The sequence below is a fragment of the Perissodus microlepis genome, chromosome 7 (assembly GCF_051167445.1).
Source record: "Perissodus microlepis isolate ML-2025 ecotype Zambia chromosome 7, ASM5116744v1, whole genome shotgun sequence".
Classification (NCBI taxonomy): domain Eukaryota; kingdom Metazoa; phylum Chordata; class Actinopteri; order Cichliformes; family Cichlidae; genus Perissodus; species Perissodus microlepis.
Window position 1 is genome coordinate 20,902,275 of NC_140467.1, and position 27,095 is coordinate 20,929,369.

The 27,095-nt window shown below is 39.4% G+C and overlaps 1 protein-coding gene across 1 annotated transcript in view; it reads left to right on the plus strand.

Moving 5' to 3' along the window:
• map1ab (microtubule-associated protein 1Ab) overlaps positions 1-27,095 on the plus strand; it is an 87,989-nt gene that overhangs the window by 35,407 nt on the left and 25,487 nt on the right. The gene's annotated exons all lie outside the window — the stretch shown is intronic.

Here is a 27,095-nt window from a genome sequence, read left to right on the forward strand (position 1 = left end):
AGAGCACAGCTGGAGTTGAACCAAAGTGCTTTCTAGTGGAGGCACATGGATTAACTTTCCACGTATACAAAAATCCACAGACTAGGTAGTGCAGAGGAGTAAGAGAGAGATTTATAATGCATGATTTTAAATAAGGTCGCATCAGCGGGGTCAAGAGGAAGGACGTTCTAACAGCAAGTCAGAACTTTTCATCAGGAGTAAAATCTGTGTAGAAAATGATCTACAAAACTTTGGGCATGGTTTTCAGGTTTATGCACAGCCCTGCGTACAAGTGGTGCTCCACAAGAGTTTAAACGTCATTCTATGCTGAGTAATTGTTTTGCAAAGTGGAAATTTTCTTTTTACTTTTCACTTAAGTCAAATTTCTAATCCTAATTAAGTATCTTCATAGAGCAAAAGTTAGAGTACAGTAAAGACACTAATTATGATGAATAAGAATGGGTTATATTTATCAGTTATTGATGCAATTGTAATTACGGTCATGGTAAAAGCACGGTGGCGGCTTGTTTTGCAGACACAGGATCTCCAATCATTGAGTAGATCATGCATTCCTCTGTTTACCAGAGTAAAATGTGGGACCACCTGTCTGACAGCTTGGCAAAAGAAGAGTGAAGAAGAGTGGGCCAAAATTCCTCTATAACAATGTGACAGACATACAGAAGATGATTACTTAAAGTTATTGATGCTATATGTAGTTCTACAAGCTACTGAATATTAGTTAGTTTTTCCCACTGGTTCTACATTTTTTCTTTGTTTAGTATCAGAAAGTAGCATAATATAGAAATAGTTCAATAAAATACAGAACAGTAAACCTGTATTTCAGTAGCTGAAAGTACCTGGTTAAATGTACATTAAAGTAACATTCCTGCTGGTTCTATCCATGCTCTTATACAATGGTGACAATGAAAAATATGCTTAAAGCTGCATGGTTTAAATCCTCAGAGCTTCTCTCAGTCACTGATCAGTGAAGTTCAGGAATAGCATACAGTCCTGGCTACTTTGGCTACCAGTGAATCAACTGTAAGTAACGGTGGTGAGAGTGCTGAATCACTTTTTGTGACATTTGCTTCACATGATTCAGTCTTCACATGCCTCTACATAATTTCAGAGCTTCTACATGAACTCTAAAAACTGTGATGGCCTGTGAAGGAAAAACAAATCATTAGATGAGCTGTCAAATGAAATGACGTCTTAGATGCTGGTCGGTTGTTTGAATCTTTAATTGTAAAAGAAAAAGTCGATATTCAGAGTCTGAATCTGGTCTTCTGGTTTAATATGTTGGAGCTACGCCAGGTTAGAGGAGCAGACTGCATGATATTAATCTGTGTTGGGAAAGAAAAATTAATGAGTCAGCAGTTGGTGCGTTTCATCAGCTTCCTCTGATAAAGTGAATCATTTCTCAACTGCTTCACCTGAGCTGCTGATAGGACGCACGGACACATAATTATTCATGTGTGTGGCTTTCTCAACACACTTAAGAAGTTGCTGCTGTTTCTGAGCAAAGGGGTCAAAAACTGAGTATGACAAAACTATAATCTTGCTGTTCAGAGTTGTTTGATCAAAATTGCATGTTTTGTGATTCCCCATTATTTATATTGAGCCATCACAGAAGCAAATTTGCAACCAACAAGTAGGAAGTAGGAATTTGTCTTTTTAACCTTCAGTGGTCTTTGCAATGACATCGATAGCCCAGGAAAAACATGGATGTTGCTCAATTACGCACCAGGACCAAAACCATTATTTTGCTATTTATTATGTTAAAGAATCAATTATTTGTTTGTTCTGTTTTTTGGGGGGGATAGTGTCCATCACAACAAGCTTGATTTCTCTGACAAAAACTCCAAAGATATTCAGGTTGCTGAAGAAAAGCAGAAATTCTCACAGTTTCTCATAGCTGGCTGGAGCTTGAGAATGCTTGAGAGTCATGCATAAAAAATAGACTTAAGAGTTTTATCTGAATTTATTGTAAGTAAAGGGATTAAGTCTTGTGTTGCTACACAAGGTCAATGCAGTGGTTAGTATTGTTCCCTCATAGTAAGAACACTTGGGGTGAAATCCACCGGCTGACTGTGGCCTTTGGATTTGGAGTTTGCATGTTCTCCCTGCACCTGTGTGGCTTCTCTCTGGGTACTCTGGCTTTCTCCTGCAGTCCACAGACCCCCATGTTAGGTTAACTGGTGATTCTAAATTGGCCAAAGCTGTGAATGCGAGTTTATCTTTGTTTATTAAAATGCAGTTATGCTTACTTCACTTATTATACACAACTTACCTCACTGTATGTTTTCAAATCACTAACTCTCAGCCGAAAGAGAAGGTGTTTGCTTGTTAAACTGTGAGGATTTGGGATTGTGATGGAGACAATGAGCTGTGCTTGCTCACGGATTAGCTGCTGGCCAGCTTAACACAGAGGGGAGGGAAATGCGTGTGGGGGGGTGGGGGTTGGGGCAGATCACATGATAGAGCAAACACCTCATTTATATAAATGTTATTGATTAAAATCATACACCCACACATACATGTGTGTGCCACACATGAGCTTCATGCATATGTGGCACACACCCACCCACCTTGATCCCATTTAATGTCTCTAAAAGGCTTAACTGCAGGCCATTATGAAGCCCCCCGAAGCCCCCGTGACTCTCGCAGGACCACTTGGCAGAGCCCGAGATGGCGACCACTGTGATCGTTGACACACTTCATTAGGCCATCTTATTAAAGTATTAGCCGTCTTATGTCACTGGGTAAATGCTCGGTTGGGAACATTAGATAGCTTTCCAATTAGTGACCAACCAGATTATGTAAGTGCAGCTGAAATCAGCTTGAACCTGTTTTTTTTGTTCTTTTACTAACTGGACTTTGAGCAATCCTCTTGGGTTGTAGAAAGGACCTGTTGTTTCTTAGAAAACCCCCCAAAACAAAACACTTATTTCGTTATGTAACGAAGTCCACTGATCTGCTAATTGGGCTACTACAACCACTACTATTACTTCTACTTACTGCAAAAAACCTGCACAGACATTTCTCTGTTTCCCCCTCTCTCCTGTCTCACAGAGTGAGGCATCCAGTTACTACTATCTGCTCTCCACAGGCCCAGCTGACTTCTTAGAGAGGCAGATGTCTAGCAGGAAAGTCCCAGCTTTGTTGGCGGCTTCCATGATTTCTGCAGACACTGAGCCCCTACCTGCTCAGTTCAGATAAGAGCATTCACTATCCTCAACAGTATGTTCAGAAATACCAGGACTGTGTTGCATTTTTAGATGAAGTGTGTCGACATCATAAAGGGCTGTCCAGAAAACTGGCATCACTATGCTGCTGGCTCACTGCCATTACAAAATTGGTTATAGTATGTGTCCAAAAATCAATTTTTAGAGTTATTTTTGGCTTATATTCCAGCAGGTCATTTAAAAATAAATGTAACTAGAATACATTGCCTATTTTTCTCCACACCAGATGTGTCAGTTTCCCTGTAAGCATGCATGAGGAATCAGGTGCTATATGGAAACACAACATGTCAGAGATTAATTTAAAAAACTTAAGGGTCAGGATATTTTTTTCATTGGCCTCACAGATGCTTTAAGGCTTTTACATAGAAACTTTTATCCTCAACTAAACTAAATTTCAATTATAAACAGTAGGTTCGGTAGTGCCAGTTGTGTGGGGCAACTACACAGGACAAACGCCAAAGGTAGCCTTGGTAGCAGCTCTAAGGATGGTAGCGTGGAAGTGGGAGTCCATGACTTTGATAAAACACTGGAATATCTTAGTAATGATGATAACAGTTGAACTGTTCTTTGGGAATATTTGACTTTAGAGGGGCAGCTGTGGTTCAGGTAATAGAGGGAGCCGTTCGATCCCTGACTATTCCAATCTGCATGTCAAAATATCCTTGGACAAGTTACTGAACCCTGAGTTGACCCGAGGTGTGAGTGTAGCACAAATATTAGACAAGTTGCTAAGGTCTGGAAAAAGTGCTTGAATGAACATGTGTGTGATTGGGTGAATGATTCTTTTAGTGAAAAGTGCTTTGAGTGCTCAATTAGAGTAGAAACATGCCCTACTGGTAGCAGTTACATTGTGTATTTATGTCATCGTATAGAATTTGTTCCTGAAGGGACCATGATTACATCTGGTGAGTTTCTGACTTTTCATGATCAGGTCCATTAACTAGATTTCTGTCAGCCACTTGGTGCCAGTTTTCGAATGCTAGCATGCTCAGACATTAAACAAACATTGTGGATGTAGTAAAAATATCTGTAACACTGTGTTATTGTTACTATGGTCTTAGTAGTATGCCAGTGTGAATGTATAGCTGAAAGCAACACTGTGCCCAAGTACAACTTTACAGCGCTGCTAGCGTGACTGTAGACTCTTTGTCCTGTTGTGACAGAGCCATTGTTTGGCTTTGATTTGGGTGGACATTGCTTGGCATAGAGTAAGTCTGAGGGCTAGCAAAGATCCAATGAATGGCTGTATAAATATGAAATTAGGGTGTTTAATAATTCACACTGAAGCTGTCTGTGAAAGTTTTATTACCAGTTAACAAATTTAAACTGCTGACAGTGATGCTGGCTGTCAGCATTTGCATATATAGTATTTTTTTTGGATTCTGTTTAGTGCAGAACGATGTTAAACCAGTAGGGCATAGATTTGTGAATGGTTGTTTAGCAGATATGCACGCATCTGGTGGCTATGTTATGCTGTTGGTGGACACTTTGATGGTCTCCTTTGGGGGAAACAGTTACTGCTATTCAGTACAAAGTGTTCCTGTCACTCCCTGACAGAAGTGGTCTCTTTCAGGATGACAACCCCACCCATAAGGCACAAGGGCACGGTGTCAAGGAATTGTTTGACGGGGTTGATAATGATGTGAATCACAGATTGAGATCCAGATGAATACCTACATGTACAGGAGCATCAAGACACCAAATGAGAAAGATTAATATTCCAATCTTCCAGTTTCAGAGACTTAGAAAAATCACTCTACTTAAGGAGTGTCTGGCCTGCCTAAGCCTTGTTTCCTGGTTTGAGTGGGCAGTTTTAGTGTCTGATTTTTGAATCAATGTGCCAGAACGAACATGAAGTACTATACGTGTTATTTTGGGGCCATGAAATTTCCATTAACATGCAGAACATGTTAATGTTTAAAAGACTGTCAAATTCTTCTTGTTTAAACCGCTGCATGGCCTTGCTTTGTTTTTCACAGCAAAAAATACAAGTTCTATCTCTTTATGACATTCATGTCCAAAATAGAAGAGCTCAGTACCTGAATGACAGCCAAGTACAAATGGCCATCCGTGCAAACATGAAAGTCTGTATCTTATTCTGCCTGTGAAAACACTGCGCTGTGTCAGTAATACAAAAGGAGGAGCACGGAGAGAAGGGGTACTGAGGCGAGAGTCTCGGGACTCATCGACAACAATGGAGAGAAAAGAAGGGAGGCTCTGGCTCAGAAAATGCAGCAGTGAGCAGTCTTTGCAGTGTTTTTGCACCTCCCTGTTTGCTCTGCTGCTTTTTGCCAGCTCTCTCTGCTGCTGGAGTGTGTGACACACACACAGAAACAGAGAGACAATGTACAGTTATGCAGAAATTTTCCTCGCTGTGTTTGTCTTACGTTTGTCTAAAGAGAGACCGTTTCGACCCTCAGCTCAGACCAATGCGACGGACCCTTCACGATGTCTCCTGCTGAGACAAAAATGTCTTCTGCTCTGAAGAAAATGTAGATCACCGTCTCTGTCCCTCTGTTCATTTTCTACCTCTGCTTCGTTCTGCTTGACGAGCTTTTTGCAGAAGCTTTCCACCTGCCTTTTTACCAACGTTAAAAAAATCTGTTGTTTTTAAAAAATATATATATATATTTTTACTTGTGGAACTGTGCAACCCTCATCCCACATTCTGAAACATGCAGTCCACTAGCCAGCAGCTCAGGCACATAGAGGGTTAACAACCAAGTGTTTTCATCTTTTTCTCCATGCACCCTGGGGGGTCGTGGAGCAGAAATAGAGAGGAACAGATATAGGAAAATCTTATGTCACTTGAAGGTTCATTAAAACGCCGCAAAGACCGAAGAGTGTGAATGATGAAGCAAAAGCATAGAAGAGGACAGAAATAAATATATGACACAACAGAGAGAGAGAGAAAGAGAGAGAGCGAGAGAGAAGGAGATGGTTCTAAATTGACAGAAAGACGGCCTGACTAACATCGACAACAACAGACTGACGGGGAATGACCTGAATAACAAAAACGAGGCAGGGTAAGGGCAAGTTGTCACTCCACAGTCAGTTCATGCTGAGGGTAGCCATATTGGTGATGCCACGGTGTCTGCTGCCTTCCCCCTGCCTCCTGATGGTGCAGAGCAGCAGTAAACATTGATTCCTCCTTCAGGAGTTGTTCGCCTCATCCTCCATCTCTTTGTCCCCTCTGAACTGCTGACAGAGCCTCCACGTGTGCAGTGCACCCGACACACCCAGTTTCTCAGCCGTGTGATCTGAATAAATTGTTTTACCTTTTCTTTTTTTTTACCATGAGTTTTAGCACACCTCTAAACAAGACAAGAAATTTTCTTGTGCTTCTTGTTGTCTGGCTTATTTTCTTTTGTGGAAAAGTGTTTTTAGTTTGATGCAGCTGCATTGCAGATGGAAGATGTTGCAGGATAAGTTTGCAATGAGCCACATTTGCTTTGTGCTTCATCAGACTTCACTGCAAAATGTGGCATTGGGAAAAAAAGAAGGTCCACCCTAACAGTTTAATAAGGAGAGATTGTTAGGATGGATTTAACATGATTTATTGATAAACAGAATTCAGTCAAGCTATTTAGCGATTGGCCACAGCGCAGGGTTTTCACCACAAATTCCAGTGGTGATAGGAATTAGACAGGACCCCCAAGAGTGTAGATGCTGGTGGTGTTGATAAAGATGGAGGCTGAGATGGAGCTCTGAGGAATGTAAAAGAGGTGGAAATGGGGAGGAGGTGGAGTCTGAAAGGGAGAATGACTTGTGAGCAGTGAGATTTAAAGTACGTGGAGTGGAGGCTAATTGATTTGAAGATGGCGGGCAGAAAGAGGATTGGTACAGATGATGTCAGCAATGAGAAAGAGGAAGTGATGAAAATCATAGACTAGCCACCAAACACCAAAGGTAGTAGACAGATGTTTGATTAAACATCTTTCTTACTGAACTTGAAATGAGATTTGTACAAGTTAACATGTGTGTCTTTAGACTGTGGGAGGAACCATATAACAGAAAGAACATAGGAAGGACCTACTGGTCCTTCTTGCTGTGAAGTGAAGGTGCTGTCCAGTCTACTCTTTTCCATCTCATGCTCTGCTTTTTGTTGTCAAAAAAAAAGAAAAAAGACGGGCATCTAAAAGAGCAAAGTTGTACTAAGCCATAATTAAATCACTTTAAAGCAACTATTTAGTGAATACGAAAGTACGAAAAGCTGCATTTCCTGCAGTGGTCACTTGTGGCCGGCTCCAAAGTGAGTTAATCTCTGTAGACAGTTAAAATGTTGTAAAGATAAAATGCTTTAAGGATAGTTGCAGACTTCATAACGCATTGTTATTATTTTTTATAGGTCATACATTTGGATTGTGCTTAAAATTAGTGGTAGCTGTCGCTCAGGAGGTAGAGCAGGTCACCCACTAATTAATTGAAAAGTTGGTGATTCAATACCTGACCAAAGTATCCTTGGGCAAGATACTGAACCCCAAGCTGCTCTCTCTGTACTGGAGAATGATTGTGTGTGAATGTTAGATGGAAAGCACTTAGGTATAGAGAAAAGTACTTGTATGAATGGGTGAATAAGGCAAGCTGTATAAAGCACTGTGAGTGCTCCAGTAGGTTAGAAAAGCACAATATAAGAACCAGTCCATTAACATTTGATTGGCAGGTGTGGTGGTGTAGTTGCTTGCTGCTTAGACCTCACAGAAGTGGACCTCTTTGTCGTAGTTACTATTCATTTTAAATGAATATGTCTGTCTTTGGGTCCAGCCCATCCAAATAGTTTCGGCTTTAGTATTTATGAGTACCATTCTAGTATTTTATTAGTCTGCTACTTAGCACTAATTAGCAGAAATGTGTGTCTCTGTTGTGCATCCATAGAATTTCTTAGCAAATAACATAGCAATCCACCCTCTCATCCAAATATGGTCACATCAATGTCCAAAAAATCAACAGTGTCGGTCAGTCATGACCTTATGCCTTCAAAATGCACAGTCCAAACAGTGATATCAGTATGGCTACGTCCATCTTTTATATCTTTAGTTTTAATAAATGAACTCTAACAAAGTTAGAAGAATCAGGTCTTAATTTTGTCTGCAGTTTTCCTTTCTCATATGTAGCACACAACAGTAGGGTTTGTTGTGTGCTGACGGATCCTGAGGCATTTCCAGGCCAGATGAGAGAGATAATCTCTCCAGTGAGTTCGAGGTCTGTCTCTAGTCAATAGCACTCCATCTCTAGCTCAGGTTCCTACAATGCTGAGTGCCCACACACCCAGGCCTTAGCCTTTGTCTACCACCTGTAGTAATAACCCTAAGCTCAAATGTGTCGGCTTTTTCCTGGACATCTTTGAAGGGCTTTTTTGGGAGTTGGAGGAAATGCTGTTTTAAGTAGGTGTACAAAATGCAGGCTGCTGGAAGAAGCAGTGAAGTAAATTACCACACTTGGCAAATTCATTTTTAATAAACTGAGAAGTTTAGTTAGGAGCTATGTTTGTGGCCAAGGTTGTTTCTTTAAATTTGGACTAAATGTGCAGCGGTTCAAAGAGCAGCGTTTTACCGCCTCTCTTTTATGAAGCTCCTGCACTTGAAGTGAACACAGTGAGTCATTAGACTGTACAAGGACAAGAAACGCTGCAAGTAAGAAATTACGAAGCTTAACCTCAGGACCTTCATGTTGCTGAACATTGCAGGATTGAATGTGCTTTGCAACGAGGAGATGCAAATGGGGAGGGAGACAATAACTAATGAGGTGTCCGTGGCAACCTGTCCTTCACTTAACCCTGTTGTAATGTGAAATAGCTTGACTGGTTTATTATGTTTCATAAGAAAGCTGAGCTAACCTGGGAAAAAAAAAGGTGAGGATTAAAAATACTCACTTCAGAAACAAACTTTTCTGTTCTGTTGCATTCGAAATTGAAGGTGATTTGTCCACAGGCCTTGAGTAATTGATGTCTTTAAGTCTTTACTAGAAGACTGAATTTTTCAAATACTGAATAGCTACAGTTCTAATTTAAATCTTGAAGTTTCTCCAGACTTTTAACTCTTTCCCCCCATAAACACAACATTTGACAATCTCCCCTGTAGTGACGAGTTTTGTCACCTCAACATATATCAGTAAAGACGAATAGTTTCTGGGGATTTCCAAGGGTAGCTGCATAGGCAAAGACCACTCTCACTAACGTCTGAGGCATACTCTGTCATTTTGTTCTATAAGCAAGCCTGAAATATGATAGAAAACAGTTCAGAAAAGAGCTTCAAGCGTTTCTCCTCATAGGCTCTCAAGGCATGAATTTCTGGGTCCATAAAGAAACTGGAACACCTCGTTCGTTATTACTTTGAAATCAATGGAGGCAATAAATAACAGTGGAAGCAGAAGCTGTGTGCTCCAGTTTTCTTTCAAGCTCATCTAGTTTGGATCTCCATCAGCTTTTCCTGGCAAAGCTCTGAGATACAGAGTCATCGTATATACTTCTAGCTCGAGAAACTTCTGCGTGTGTTAGAGTGGATCACCATGTGAGTCATCCTCCACCCAGAGACATCTATCCACAGGGCTGTTGTTTTCGACAAGTTATTACCAAGCAACCAGCCAGTAACTTGAACCTGCGCTCTGGTGGTTTGAAAAGCACCTTAAGCTGAGAGTAAATCCCTGAGGGCCAAAGCCTCTCACAGAGGAGCTGCCGCAGAAAGAGCTGCAAACAAATAGCAGTCTATCTGCAGCCAATTTAACAGCCTGTGACTTCTGAATGACACTTTTTTCTCCCACCTCTCCATTCCCATTTATTCTCTCTCAGGCCTGTCTTCTCAAACAGACAAGGAAAGCTTTGTCATTCCCGTGCCCTTCATTTTGTCTTTCCCCACCTTGGAGGATTAAATACACTGTCCTTGTGTGAGGTAAGGTTGCATCGACACACATTTTTCCAAACTGCCTTCTCACTCACCTGGATGTATGCAACCCAGGGAGCCTGTCCTGTGACCATCTCCATGATGAATGAGATGCCTTATCTTGTCAATATATTGCTGACAGCTAGTTTATTATCAATGCGCCTCACCTCCTGACACCTGAGCGAGAAAAATAAGCAGTGTCCTTTTAAAAAACAAGCCAGATGCATGTGAGCTTGTGCGTAAATGTGCATATATTTTTATGCCACGATGAAAAATGAAATGTTTTTAAAATATTTCACTTGTTTCTGAAAAGAAATACAAAGTAATAGGAATTACTACATGCAAAGCTGCCATTAACTATGCTCAAAGAGAAAAAAGTAGAATGAAAATACTGTGCAAATATGTATTTTTAACAAACGATAAAAATACAGATGTTTGCTGTAATCACAAAGTATATGATATTAGATGAATAGCATGTTTATTAAGTTGTTGGACAGGCGCTGCCAGGTGAAGGGAATAACACTGATTTCATCATGGCACCTGTTAGTGGATGGGCTATGTTAGGGAGAAAGTGAACATTTTGCCCTTAAAGCAGGAAAAATGGACAAGTATAAGGGTTTGAGCGAGTTTGAGGGCCAAACTGTGCAGCTAAGGCTCATTTATGCATGAGGGGAGTGAAAGGTGGTCTCAATTACTTAACTCAGACTTAGCAACTTAGCTCAGACCACCCTTCCAGCCTTAATGCTGGTTCTGATAGAAAGGTGTCAGAATACATGGAGCATCACAGTTTGCTGACCCCGTCCACCTCCAACAACCTCCAAACCTCCAACAATGGGCACGTAAGCATCAGAACTGGACCACAGAGCAATGGGAGAAGGTGGTCTGGTCTGATGAATCATGTCTTCTTTTACGTCACGTGGATGGCTGCCTGCATCTACGTCACTTACCTGGGGAACACCTGGCACCAGGACGCACGATGGGAAGAAGGCAAACCTGCGGAGGCAGAGTGATGCTTTGGGCAATGTTCTCCTAGGAAACCTTGGGTCCTGCCATCCATGTGGATGCTACTTTTACATATACCACCCATTGTGGTATATATATCACTCAAAGTGCATTAAACCTTAAAACAATTTAAAGTAAGTTCTAAAAAAATTACCCACTGTACAGATCAGAACTGCTTTTTGTAGCAAGATACAAACATTTTTATTTTTGCATTAAATTCTGGCATTTTAACATAGGAGTCAATGATGGCTCACTTTTGGAGCCAGCCTCAAGTGGTCATTCTTAGGAACTGCAGTTTTATCACTTCAGCATTGGGATTGCTGCTTGGATTTAACTGGATTTTATAATTCCCAGAGTTTGGCATTGCAACATACACACTGCCACACAAGCTGACTTAGGACAAATAATACAGACATGTTTGAATGGGTCTTCCTCTCTGCTGGACACAGTTTGAACAGAAACTGTTTGTGGTGGCCTGAAAAGGATGGACTGACACATTTTGGTGTGATGTTTTTGGCAGCATGTGTGTGTGTCTGTGTCTCTTTATGTGTGTATGTTGTTTGAACTTTTACTGTTTTGAGCACCTATTTGGGGCCATTTAGATGGTCTGAGTACCGGGGGTAGCAATGATGTCATAGTTGGCACACTGTGGACTGGACTCTAAGAGACGATGACACGTTGCCAATATCCTCCCGCTGCCCTTTTCTAGCAGCAGTTTTTTCACGCCGCTCCTCACTTTCAGGGTGGTCAGTCGGCGTGTTGGCCTGGTTGTTTTTCTCACTCTCTGTTAGTCCTATAAAGTCTGCCTTGAAGGTCTTTTGTCAAGATAGACTTATTAAAATGGTTTAAATAATCTGCATCATTACTACAGTTCACTTTGAAGGTTGAAATCTAAAGCGTTTGTGTTGGCATGTGCCTGTGCAGGCTGTGCCACTGCTGCGTAAACAATTTAAACATGTTACTTTAATCCCTGAATAGCTATTTTTAGTATGTTGTTTAGGCATGCGATTGTTCGGGGCTTTGCTATTATTATTGCTATTTTGATCCATTATTTAATTATTGTTATAAATGCCTCATTCAGAGGCTTTTCTCTGTAACAAGAATAAAAAGTGAAATTCTGGGTAAATAAAATAGTATAGCCTTGTGTTTTGAGGCCAGTGTTATGATCAATATTCTACTAAATAAAAAAACAGTATTTGTAGATAGTGAATCTGCAGTGTCAGTTAAAAAAAGACTTTTAGTATACAGACTCCAGTGTTCACATAAAGGCATGTGGCGCAGGTACTCTGTGTTTGTGTGTGGATGTTTGAGCTGCGAGGCATCACCATGGCAGTCTGCAGCAACAAAGACTGAATGATAGGCTTCCAAAAGCAGCTCAGAGGCCCTTCAAGGAGGGCGCAGAAAGGAAGGCTGGTATGAAACTACGTTCTGAAGACGTTTAGACTCAAAACGCTGCAATACTTACATACTGAAGCACCAATGAGCTGTGTCTCTTTCCTTCATGGTTCTTTGACCTCAGTCTCCTCCTGTTCTTCCCATTGATTTCTTCCTTTCACTGTTTCAGACATAATGACAGTGAGCTAATGCTTCACCACTTCAGAAACACTGGGAAAGTTAGTGAAGCACTTTGCAATTGGTGGCCTAATGTTCTGTGTTCTCATCTCCCTTATTGACTTGGGAGTGACTCATATGGTGATAATGATTTGCAGGTATTTAGAAAAAACAGTTAAATCAGGCAGGTGAATCTTTTGAACTGAAGTTAAAATTTTGTCGTAATCATATGCCATTTATTGTTCCCGTGTGAAGTTACAAAACCTTTTTTTTTTTTAACCAGATTTGTGATGCATTCGACCACTTTCAGAGTGTTAAAGGTGCATTTTACTACATTCATGGCTTTTTGTTTGACTGGAGTCTTAAGCAAGCCAAGTCTACTGAAGCCATCACTGCGCTGGCTTTGCACTTTTATAATAGACCATTTATCATCAACAATGGGCCTTGGTATGAGTTCAGTAGAAGATTACTTTTGAGACAATCCAATACTGGCACTTCTGTGCACATATTTAGGCTGTGACAAGTGGGACTTAAGTGTTTTTTTTAAAGATAAGATACACTTTAATGGATCCCTGTGGGGAAATCTGTAGAGTTTGCAGGGATTTGGATATCTGGTAGCTCACACACGGTCTGCTTATTAAACCAGCTGACTCGAAAAAGATGCTCCAAAGGATTTACTGCATTACAAGTCAAAGTCGAGTGGACTCTGTTGTGTTGAGTATCCATTACCCCCCTCCCACAAAAAATATAAGAATATGAAATAGTATCACGCACATCAATTTTAAATGTTTGCGCAGTTACTAAGTGCTGTAGTACTGTTTTTTGCAGTTTTGTTCTCTACAAGAGAAAAATCTGCTGGCAAAAAGCTAAATGTTAATTTTAGGTTTCTGTTTATAGTCCACGTGTAGGACACATACATGAAACATAGTCTGAATACTAAAAATAAACAGTCTCAAAAGTCATAAAAATTATGCACATGATCCAATATTTTGTGGACTGACAAGACAAAAGCAAAACTTTCTGGAAGTTTTTCATTTCATAAAAGAACATCAGACGAGCCGTCAAACATGGTGGTAGTGGTGTGATGGTCTGCGGCTGCTTTGCTGCTTCAGGACCTGGATGACTTGTCTCAACTGATGAAACCATGAATTCTGATCTGTACCAGAAAATCCTGAAGGAGAATGTCCAGCCATCAGTTTGAGCTCTGATGCTCAAGCACACTGTTATGCCCCTGGACACAATATTGCATTTTATATTATGTGTTTTATATGACGTTAGCTGTGTTTAATTTTTGTTAGTTCAGTTTTGTCTATATTTTCATTTGTTATTTTCTATTTAGTCATTTTTAAAGTGGTGACTCCAGGAAGATTAACAATTACTACAACAGAACCTAATCCAGTGACCTAAAGACATTAATGTGCAAGTTGTGGACAATATCTATGATTTTGTCCAAATTAAATACAGTGAATCCCCAACACTGACACCCAGCTGTCACTGACAGACACTTATCTGGCTTATCATCCCAAACATTCAGATGTTAAATCACAGAACCTGGATTAGCATCAGAAACTAAGACTGTGGCTTTCTGTGGCTGTTGTAAACTGATGATAATGACTATAGTTCGAGGAGCTGGTTTGATACCTTAGCTTTGATGCCTGGAAGTCCTTGAAAATATTAACAAGAACAACCCAAAGCAGCTGAGGTTCGGGCTAATTACAGTGGATGAGGCAGTCATAACTACACAGTCAGCTTAAACACGGTAAGCGGCAGTGTAGAAATATGACATTGATTTGAGCTATTAGATTCAAAGAACAGGACAAATCTGTGTGTGTGAAGCTAATTATTCTCATCAGTATTCATCCCATAATTTTCATTTCTGTCATTCAGTTAGCGCTCTTTAGAAATGATGAAAACCTACTAAAACTTAAACAGCTATAGCAGCTCTGTTTCAATGGATTGCAGACTGCAACATTGACTCAGCAGTCACTCGTTGCTTTTAGATACAAACAGACGATTGGCCTTGTAGTGTTGATGCATGGCTTTACTGCTCAAAGCTGACACAGTCCTGAAATGAGCAGGGAAAAGCAATGTCTGTATTGACTTCTTTAATTTTCCAGCCCACTTCACACCTCTTTATCTATAAGTACAGACAGTAGTACTCGGTCCTAGGGAAGGAATAAGCTCACATTAGGCAAATGAGATTAAAAGCAGGGTAATGACTTTGTGATGTTGCTCCAGTCAACCTCTGCTGTCCTGACAGGCATATAAAGATGAAGCCCAAAGCATCGGTTCTTCCTCATTAACTCTCTGATTTTTTAACTTTATTTTCCTCGGGAGAAATCATGTCCAGGGCTACAGCTGCAAGAAGTCCTGGCCTGTCATGACAAAGTATTTAAGAAGTTTATTCATCAGAAGTGTCAAAAATGAACTGACTCTTTTTAAATGCTAATTTCTGCTGATTTCTTTCATCTTCCACGATAATAAACTCAGTATCTTCTATCTGTTGGTTTGAGAAAATCATGCATCTTCAGATGTCGTCTTGGTCTTTGAAAAATTGTTAATTCTGATCTTTCTTTTTTTCATAGATAAAAAAACGATAGTTTGTGGAGAAAATAACTAGCAGAAAAATCAAAAATGTTTCTGCTTAAATTGCATAACATTTTCAGCTAATGAGACTCCAGCTGCTTTCTTGTCAGTGCTTGGTTTTTTGACCCAGCTCTCTGCTGAATCGCTACTCTGTATATGAAGTAACTCCAATCTCCTTATGTTCATGGAGTACAAATAATCATGAACACAGCTAGCTAGCTGTATGTGTGTCGGTGTGTATAGCCAAATTAATGGTGTTAAGCAATAGAACTTCAGGCTTTGTGAAGGTCTTTGTGAAGTTTTTCTTTGGACATTGGCTGTTATTTCACTCATTTGTTCTGTCCAGTTCTCAAAGCATGAACCAGTATTGTTTCCCCACATAACAGACAAATTAGCAAATAACCAATTTGTCTCTTGGCATTTTATTACTAACAGTCTAATATTTCTACAGTTGAATCTACAAAAATTACAAAGAGGACAGTCTAAGAGGCATAAAATAGTATATCTGTACAAACAAGGTGATGCCTAAAAACCTGGTATATCTCAGAATGTTGTTTGGCCTGAAAAATATTTACAGCAGATGAGCAATATCTACAAGTCATGTCCTTAAGAAGAAAAATCAAATAAAGATCTGACAGAGGACTTGAGCGATGTATCCAGTCCTTCACATGGTCCATCTACTGTTCACTGAACACAGAAATGGTCTTAGTGGAAAGGTGGCTGTCACAAAACCATTCTTAAGGAAGGGGAAAAGAGAGAAACAGCTGAAGTATGCCACATTACTGTAGAACTGAATGAAAATTCTTATTTCAGCCCAGGTCTTATGAACTCATGTATTCAAATTTGAACTTTTTGCTTGAAATCATCATAAATATGCATGGAGAAGGTAAGGAGAGAGGTACAACACTGATATCTGCAGGCATCTGTAAAACACTGTAGATGCTCTGTGATGCTTTGGGGCTGGATTTCAGTGAGTGGTTTTGGGGCTCCTGTCTACATTAACTGTATTATGAACTCGGTGAACGGCCGACAGAGTTTGATCCATCAGGCAATCCCATCTGGAAAGTGTCTGATGGTGAAAGGTTTATGTTTGAGCAAGACAGTGATCCTAAACATACTGTCAGTGCAGCAAAAGCATAGAAAAACACACAATGGAGCAGTATCAGTGGCCTCCCCAGATCCCCGACCTTATTATTATTGAAGCCAGCCAACATCCAAAGAAGAACTTTGAATGTCTGCTCACTTCCTGTGTTTGATTGTATGATAAAGGTGATCCTTCAGAACCACCAGTGACTGTAGTGATTTGCAGTACCAATTTCTAAGCAACCAGGAACAACCTGGTGAAAAATATGAAGTGTTATTGCGCTAAGCATTAGAGTGAAATTCATTATGGATCCTTTTTGATTGTTACTCATTTTAAACAGTGAGGGTTGTGGGGCATGGACTTTTTTAGGCTTGGAAACTGGGGCATGCCAGAAAAAAAGTTGAGAAACACTGAGCTAAGGGAACAAGGGGATCAAAACCATGCCAACACCCCACCCCCACACCACATAACAGAGCCACCATATCCCCTCACTGTAGGGTTCAAGTGCTGTTTTTGAATGTATTTATTTATTTTAATTTGTCACATAAAGTATATATCCCAGATTTTCACACACCTTTCTGATGGCTGCTCTGAAATTTACGGTATCTTAGTCACCTTCAGTCATGCTGGGTTTGATCTGATGTTAAAGATCCTGTAAAATAACTTCAGCAGTGACTCTCTCATGATGTAATGGCTTTTTTTTTCAAAATTAACATTATTATATTTCTTAATAACTGAGGCTACTTCTTTGAACGCCATAGGCATGAAAGATGTTAAGTCATAGAAATGAATTTGTTAATTTATTAATTTAATTGATAAAAATTTTATGCATCATATTGATTAAAAGAATGTGCGTGGTCGAGGTAAAAAATTTGCATAGGTGGTACAGAAGCAAGGTTTGTAGGTACGCTCTCAAACTCAGTGGTTTTATATTCAGAAATATCTCCCTGTAGATATTTTATGATTATTTTTTAAATATAAAAAAGTAGCAATCCTTGTTCCTGAATCACTTTCAACTCTTTTCCTCATGAATGCTTCAAAGCCTCTGATCCAATGCTGTGGTCCATTTTTCAAGTTTGTTTTCCACTATAAGTAAAACCCAATATTCTAAGCTCTGTTAGACCGATCTCCCTAGAAGGTTTTTTTTTTTAAGCTGTTGTCTTTAAATTCCTTGAACCCCCCCTCACGCCAGCCCGCTGCTGTAAATGTGGAACATGCTATATGGAGCAGTGCAGTGGCTGGGCCTCGGTCGATCAGTGCTCCGTTTTAGTCGCCTTTAAACAGAGCGTTCTCATTTTGGGAGTTCAGACGTGGATATTTATATCAAGCAGGTCAGCTGAGAAGAGAGAGTCGAGAGCTGAAACACTGAGTCCTGTCTAACAAATGACCTTCCTTCCTCTGGGCCTGACGAGCAGAGTCGTGCAAAGACTGAGGGGAAGTGAAGAGTTCACATCTCCCAAGATCCCCAAGTCAACCGATGGAAGCAGGACAGATGACACCCAGCATGTAACCTGCTGCCAGAGTTATTTTTGTCAAGAAGATGGACCACTGCAGACATGTGTTAGCACGAATGTCTCCGATGGATTACCGAGTACTTCTTTGAACTGATGAAATTTATATGTAACAGTTTTGAAGTTCAGGGTGAAACAAGGAACAAACATGGAGAAAGTTGGTAAAAACAGAAGTTTAACAGATTTGCACCTTGCAGTGAGCGCTCTAAGCAAAATCCACTCAATGGATTGTTTATTTAGAGACACTGTTGTCACACATTGTCAAAAAAATGAAGCTGCTGAATTAATGTGCTCCTATTTGAATATTAACCACTGTACCCAGATGCTGCAAGTAATCACAAAGTTTTCATAAGAAAGGAAACTTTATTTGTGAATATTTTGGCCCTGCGAGGTATTTGCTGTTTAAAAGAACCAAAAAAACCAAAAACAAACAAACAAAAAAAACAAAACTCAGAGCAGAGTTTCAATTTAGTTAATCAAACTCTTTGTCTAACACCTTTCTTGCAGGCAATTAACGGTGACAATCGGATAATCAGATGGAGCGAAATGTAATGAAACAAAACAAATAATGTGCAGCAGTTAACAATCAAAGATGAAACATCAAATAAAGCAGCCTAGTGTGTCAAATACATTTAATTAAATAATAATAAAGTTAAAATATAGAAACAAAATAAGTTAAAAGACAATGCTAGATAAGGTATAATTTAAAAAAAAAATACAAATCACCAAATACAATAAAATGTACAATCTTGTTCATTACTGGTTATACTTCTAATATATCGTTTTAAAGAATAGGCCAGTTTTAGTAAAATAGTCAAATGTAAAATAGTAACATTGTAAAATGTAAAATAAAAACAACATCGGTCAGTCTATCTGTATTTGATTGTTTTAAATGATTATTAAGATGATTTTTTTTAACAATGGTGGCATCATCAAAACTGTTTACCTAAAAAGAAGCTTAACAGATGATTAAGTAGAACGCCCATCTATACCAAGGAGAAAGGTTTTCCTTGAATATTTCCTTCAATATCTGCTCATTTTCATCTCCATAGTTTTATGCTCAGACTGAGTAGCTTTGCATGACTCACTGTTCATAATAATCCTTAATTATAGCCCTGGAGCAGTCCCTCAATTCATCCACTGTGTTAGGCGGGGCTTCTGCGTGCCAGAGGTGACAACATGTATCCACTCTCATTATCATTATATAAAACCAACTGAGAGTTTAGAGCAGCCTGAAGCCTGAACCTTTTGGTTAATGGGGATTACTTGACATTATCATTATTATTATTATTATTATTTTACATTTGACCACCGTTGTTACACTATATATGATAAAAAAAAATTGCTCTTGTTTAAAAAATATAACTGTGCTTTGCAGTTTCGACACTCACCAAGCGACTGCTAACAAATAGGAAGATTTAGCTTTGGCTGCAGTCTTTGTTGTGGACTTAGTAAAATCTGTGACAATGATATTCTAATGCACTGCTTTGATGTTAAAATCGCAGACGTATCACAAAGCCTGAGAGCTGATTTGATACGAGTATGTCATTAGTACTTAAGACAAATTCAGCTGAGACGGAAAGCCGGGACCTTCTAAAAGCAGTAAAGCCTCTGCAGAGATATGAGTTATTTAAAAATTAAAAAAATCAGCCAGTCTGAACAGCGCGAGTCTTCATTTTACTGCCTTTGCTTGGACGTCACTTTATGTGATAGGATGATGCCTCCTCGCTGGCTGCAATGCCAGTAAAAGAAAGCCACAGGGATGAATAGATGAGGGCAACTTGGCTGAACATTGCTGTCTTCAATAGGGCTCTTTAAACAAACACATTTAAGCTGTGGAGCAGACGCTGGCCTGCCTGAGGAGCCTTTAGCTTCGCACTGTTTGGTTCTCGGTGCACTGAGACCCACAAGGCTGACTCACATCACCGGGCTGTAATTTCCAGTAAATGTCTCATTATTTATTACAATAGGAATTTATCACAGGGCAGTGGGTTAACAGGCTGATATGAACAATGGATGTTTGTCATTAACCATTTTTTTACGTTTAGTTTCTTTAAATACATGGAAATGCTTGAAAATACTTGAAAGTTGGATATTTTGATTTGTATATGTGTTTGTGTGTGTTAATTGTGTGTTAATTTAAACTACTGAAAAATCCACCAGCATTTGACAGCTTTCTTTATGCTGATCGTGTTCATTAGATAAGTGAGAAACTTTGGCAGGACTTGCACATGACTTTGTCATTTGTCACTGTCCTGCAGATTCGTAGTCCACGTGGCCGATCAGTGTAACACTTTTGTCTTTTTGACAACAGCAGTTTCTATAAGAAGAGCTCATTAATCAATGATGGATGTCCTGAACAACCTGGATGAGATGAGAATGGATACAAAATAGATCAAAGGCAGAGTTACCGCAGAATGAATTTAAAGAACAGGGAGTGGGTGCTGATTGGCTCGGAGAGCGTGGGCAGAAAGTTCGCTGGACAAGAGTAGTGATGCTGAAATTGAGAATGAGGTGATTCTGACAGCGTGGGAAATCAGAAGTGTGGGAGAAAATAGAGCTTCAGGAATAGCCTGAATCACCAGGAGGAATAGAGGCAGAATGTAAAAGATCACATCTATCCAATTGAACGTAAAAGCTTAATTTTGGGGGTTTTTAAAACTGCAAAACAGGAGACATGGACAAGGACACAGAGGAGAAACAAAATTAAAACAATAAGTACATGACAGGACAATGAATTAAAAGTTAGGACAGGATAGAAAATAAAGGAGCAAGCTGACACTTTGTGTTGAATGTCGAGGTGTCTGGGTGTGTTTGTGTGCAGGTGAGCCTGCCTGTGTACAAAGAAAAACTGAGGTTAGATGAAGAACACCAACATTGTCCTGAAGGTAAATGGTGTGCCCTGAATGTACAGCAACATGCTGGTATTTGTGGTTTTGGAGTGAACTGCAGGCTGGATAGCTGTGGAAGCTGGGACAGCATTATTCACAATATTTCTTTTTTTGTGTGTGTTTATTTTGTTTTTATGTATTACCCTTTTTTTTCTGGGAAACAAAACAATATTATTATGACGGTTTCATTCAGATTTAGTCATTTATCCATTGCTAAATTGGCCACTGCCATTGGTCAGTTTCATCTTATTTGAAGAAGTCCTGCTGATGCATTGATGTGTCCCATGTTCAGACAGATATAGATGACACTATGGAAATACATTATGAGCCAAGGACAAATGTCCTTGGCTCATAATGTAGCTTACATCATTATTTTGGAGACAGGAATATAATGATGCTGACCCGGTTGTTTCACTGTGTATGTGAAGAGAATTTTTACAATTCACAAAGAAACAGCATGTATTAGGATACATTGGGTTAAAAAGTAAAAACATAAATAAATAAAGATAATGATAAAACAGTGACTTGGTATAGTGCAGTAGTAGTAATACCTTGTCTTTTTAAAGGACAAGAAATTTTCATTACTGATGTTCCAGCTCCTCAGTAGGAGGGATGACTAACTCGGTGCCCTAACCTTCACTTGCCTACAACCATCTAAACTCCTCTGCCTGCTACTCGTTTTACATTTTTTACATTTACCTTGTGCATGTCTGTATGTTAAGTCTAGCGCATTAAGATTACCTTAATGTCTTCATGTCATAGACTCAACAAGGTTGTGGAAACATTCCTCAGAGACTTTGATTCATGTTGACATGATAACATCTGTTGCAGATTTGATGGCCCTACATTTATGATCCAAATCTCCCAGCATCACATCCCAAAGGTGCTCTACTGAAGTGATATCTGGTGGCAGTGGAGGCCATTTTAAAGCAGTGATCTCACTGTCACGTTCAAGAAACTAGTTTGAGCTGATTTGAGCTTTGTGACAGAGGCAGTCACTGAAAGATGACTAAGGAAGACAATACTCAGGCAGGCTGTAATCTTAAACAATACTGAGTTGGTACTAAGAGGCCGTGTTCCAGGAAAACATCCCACACATCATTATACCACCTCCAGCATAAACTGTTGACACAAGGAAGGATGGATCTATACTTTCATGTTGTTGATTCTAACATAAAGAAAAAAAAAAATCAGACTCATGAGACCTGGCACCAGTTCCAGTCTATTGTCAAGTTTCGGTGAGCCTCTATGAACTGTAGCATCAGTTTTTTGTTCTCAGCGGAAAGGAGCGACCTGGTGTCTTCTGCTGCTGTACCCCATTCGCAGGTTTTCCAGTTTATACCACCCCAATCTTATATTTTTTTATAGTTAAAACAAAAAATAGCTGCACATTTTCTTATATGGAAAGCTTTAAAAAACGTTTATCATCTTAAAAAAATACCTCCAAATATGAAATGATTATAAATGTTGTTTGAAATTCATTTTCTTTTAATTAAATCCCCTTAACCCTCTCCAGGCAGACGTTGCAGATTTGCAACAGTTAAGACCTAACAACCTGATTACCCCACATGCATATTTTATGAGGTTTTTTTTTACTCAGAAGTACCACTGCAGGACTTGGTTGTGCATTAGCAGCAAAAAAATTAATTCGGGCCTGAGAGGGTTAAAACATAAGGGGGGAGGGGTCTTCACCTGAATTACAGTAAATATAATAATAAAATGCTAAAATTTGAGTGTTGGAGGGCCTTTTAACCTGCCAGTGCACCACTGTCACCCACACAGAATTATCCCCATTAGCAGTAATTAGGAGTAAAGGTGACGTGGTCTGAGAAATCTCATCCTGCATTGACAGCGAGCCCTCTGAGAGGCTTGTTGATGTGCTGTGACCCCGAGGAGAAACATCAGCATTTCACACTGACAGAGAGTGTCTTTGTTGTTGTAGTATCTTGTCGTACCAGTCTGCAGTGTCAGCGAACAATCAGCTTGCGGGCAGCCATCGGCAGCAGCTAATGGAGTCTCTCCTCATCTGCTTCACCTGGAGGTCAAAGGAAAGCACCAAGTGTATGGGCCTCGTTCTTGTGAGAGCAAATTAACAAATTCATCCTGCAGCTGTGTGGTTCCAGCGTCTCTATTGTCCATATCGATGAGGCTGCTCGGTGTTGCGTTTTGCTCTTGCCAGGGATTAAAGTATCAAAGCAAACTTGCAAATCATGGCTCACCCTCGCAGCTTAGTCATCGCGCTGTGAAACCGGACGCGTCTGTGGGCAGATCTGCTGGAGTGTTAGAACTTCTGACTGCTGTCCCAGCAAGGGGTGTCGTTCTTCAGTTAAATCCTTCAGTGACCTCTCATCGCCACTCACCCCATGAAGCTGTCAGTTGATTAGAAATCGTTGCTTTCTATTGGTCTGCAGTGTGTTCCTATGGTAACATCAACAGAGGGAGCCACATCTTCTAATTTGGTTGAATGATGCTGGCTGAATGCTGCCTTATGAAGAATACATTGCAATATGAAAATAAATCCACTTTATAGGTTCACATGGGTTTCATAATTTAAACTGTTTGCATCCTTAGTTGTGATAAATCAGTCAAGATGCAAGAGGTTTTGGATGAAAATAGTCTTTCACTATGGTAGTAGTATTGCTAGCTCACATTTCCTGTTTGTAGTTTAATGCACCAGTAACAGGAGAGCTTAATGAACAATAACAATTAGCTTAAAATGCTAAAACGAATCAAAACATAATGAATGCTAAATGCAAGCAGAAGTCTTGTTTATTTGTATAGCTACTTTAAACTAGCCAGTTTTAAGGGCTCTATATAAGGACACTGACACAAATTAATATATTAACATGACTAAAAATGGAAATAGATGGTAGCTAAAACTCAGCAGCATCTATAAGGGTCTCATCTATATCAGATAGCATGATGTCATCATTTTCCCTAGCAACCACCTAGCAATGGGCTAAAATGACTCAGTTTTTGCATTTATCCAGTTCCAAGAACAGGTCAACCAATATCGTAGCATGGGCATGTACTCGTTTATTAAATTATGCACATAAATTACATGTAAAAAAATACCTCAGACATTCCAACATCCACTCAGAGCTGAACTGAAGAAGCTTCTCGGATGAGAGATGAAACATCTTCAAGAAACTTAAAGAAGTCCAAACGCTTTTGTTTCCAAGACCACTCAGAAGAGAGATTAAGCTGACGTACGTGTGCCAGTAATTTAAACACAATTATTACTCTCAAATGACATAAATCAAATATAAAAAAAGGATATTGTGTTTATGAAATGGTGATATCAAAAACCATCAACCATATCCCTGTGTAACTCCTAATGAACCAGAACATTTGAATCAAAAAGAAGCAATTACATTAGACCGTCTGAAAGTTCATTGTTCAGTTCCTGAAGTAACAGCCAACATCTGTAATTTAATGTAAATATCCAGATAGCCTGTCTTCTCCTTGATAATAGTAGTATATATGCTGTGGTTTTTGGTGTTAAAACTGTGGGAGCTAAATTAGAATATAACGTTTATTAATTCTACGTTGAACCATTGTTATTGCTATTGAAAACGTGATATGCAGCTTTTAGTTCTTATGACGCACCACAAAAAGATCACCTGTGTGAAAGAGTTCGTGATCTGAGAATAGGTAGAATCACTGTGAGGAGAGAAAATAACTCTTGACATTTTCTGAAAATGTCACAGATGATGTGTAGAAAAGAGAAAAATGTGGTTGAATACAAAATGATTCAGTTCAGCTCACTCTTTTTTTCAAAATTGTACTAATGTCATTTGGTACAAAAAAAAAGATATAAATGGATGAATCAGATCAGCTGAAAACAGATAATATGTCTGTGATTATTGTGTGCAATATAATATTTGAGTGCTTCTTCCTGTGATCACAGATGGTCTAGACTTAATATCACACTGATTGCATTATTGATATTCAAGTGGAATAATTTCAGAGCTTCTCTTTAATGTATTAAATTACTTGTTTCATTCAAACTCCGCTGCATCTTAACAGTACTTAGTTTTTTCTTAATGCTGTTCTTTTTGCAGCATGGTATCTTAAGCTGGCAGTGATTTACATTATAGTCTTTTCATGGAAAACACGTGACAGATCGCAAAGAGGAAGGCAAAGTACTGCAAACTCGGGGGATGCACTGAAGATCCCGGCGGATGATGGAGTCACTGAGATCCTCCTATTAATAGAGCTCTGAGATATCTAATTTGCACTGAAACAAAGGGGAATTAAAAGCTTAACACCACCTCTAAAATGAGTAATGTACATAATATATAAAAAATATGATAGTTCCCATTTTTATGCTCATTTAGTAAGTAAGTGGTTTTTTTTAAATTATTTTAAATGTTAATGTTTAAAATGTCATTTTGTTTTTACATACTGTACATTTAGCTCCTGCCTAGACCGTGGATTGGTCACCTAGTACTACATAAACAATACATTGGTTACCAATCATGTGAGTAGAGCTGTCAGTTGCTAACAAAATGCCAGACCTCAGCCTAACACATTAGACGAGAACGCAGGGAAGCTGACCACTGTCCCTGTGTCATTCATTCCCATTCACTCAAAGACTTTTGATGAAATGATCTGCACGAATATAAAACAATATTTTGCTCATCATCCATGTAAAGATTTTGTAACTCATACTATAGTCAAGCTGACTGTGATCAACCTCAGTACAACGGAGATCTCAGCATCTCCATAGACTCCCTGTGCAGCTATAGGAATTTTGCCATATGTAACATTTGCACATTAACTAAAATATAAACTCTGGGCTGAGCTCTCTAAAATGGGACAGCAGCCTCTGTTGTAGTGGCTTGTTTCTAGCTAAACATGACATGACTCTGACATGCTGCTGCTGTTTTAAATCTTTGAATTTAAAGTGTCGATTGTTTCTCTGTTAATAAGTGAGATAAAACCTAACTTTTAATTTGTGGTGTACTTTTGAGGGAGACACATAATATCAAAAATTTAAATGCACAAAAAAATGTAAGGAAGTGTTTTAAATTTTCTTGCGTTTTGCTTGTTTTATGTCCTCTATGCATAAGTGCGTTAGTGTTTACTTTCAATCCATGTCCAAATACTGTTTCTATTCAGTCAAAAAATAGAGAAAAATGATGTCCAATTTACGGACATTGTTCCCAAGTTCTGTAATGCACTGTATAAAATGCTGTTAGCCATCCTAGCGCAACTTGCATACAGCAAGCTCATGACCCAGCAATTCCCTTTAATCGAGAACTTTGCAGCAGAAAGGGAGATCTCCCTTTTAATGGGAATAAACCTCCAGCAAAACCAGCCTGAGGGAGGGGAGCATCTCCCTCACCAGGTTGTGGTGAGGAGAGAACGAAGGGAGGAAAGACGAGTGCAGAGAAACAACAAATAAAATCTTTAGGCTTTAATTTTAAACTTCACCCAACAGACATTTGTGACCTCTTGCATTGATGCACAAGTGGGTTGCCTGTCTCTACAGGGAGTGCAGAATTATTAGGCAAGTTGTATTTTTGAGGAATAATTTTATTATTGAACAACAACCATGTTCTCAATGAACCCAAAAAACTCATTAATATCAAAGCTGAATGTTTTTGGAAGTAGTTTTTAGTTTGTTTTTAGTTTTAGCTATTTTAGGGGGATATCTGTGTGTGCAGGTGACTATTAATGTGCATAATTATTAGGCAACTTAACAAAAAACAAATATATACCCATTTCAATTATTTATTTTTACCAGTGAAACCAATATAACATCTCCACATTCACAAATATACATTTCTGACATTAAAAAACAAAACAAAAACAAATCAGCAACCAATATAGCCACCTTTCTTTGCAAGGACACTCAAAAGCCTGCCATCCATGGATTCTGTCAGTGTTGTGATCTGTTCACCATCAACATTGCGTGCAGCAGCAACCACAGCCTCCCAGACACTGTTCAGAGAGGTGTACTGTTTTCCCTCCTTGTAAATCTCACATTTGATGATGGACCACAGGTTCTCAATGGGGTTCAGATCAGGTGAACAAGGAGGCCATGTCATTAGTTTTTCTTCTTTTATACCCTTTCTTGCCAGCCACGCTGTGGAGTATTTGGACGCGTGTGATGGAGCATTGTCCTGCATGAAAATCATGTTTTTCTTGAAGGATGCAGACTTCTTCCTGTACCACTGCTTGAAGAAGGTGTCTTCCAGAAACTGGCAGTAGGACTGGGAGTTGAGCTTGACTCCATCCTCAACCCGAAAAGGCCCCACAAGCTCATCTTTGATGATACCAGCCCAAACCAGTACTCCACCTCCACCTTGCTGGCGTCTGAGTCGGACTGGAGCTCTCTGCCCTTTACCAATCCAGCCACG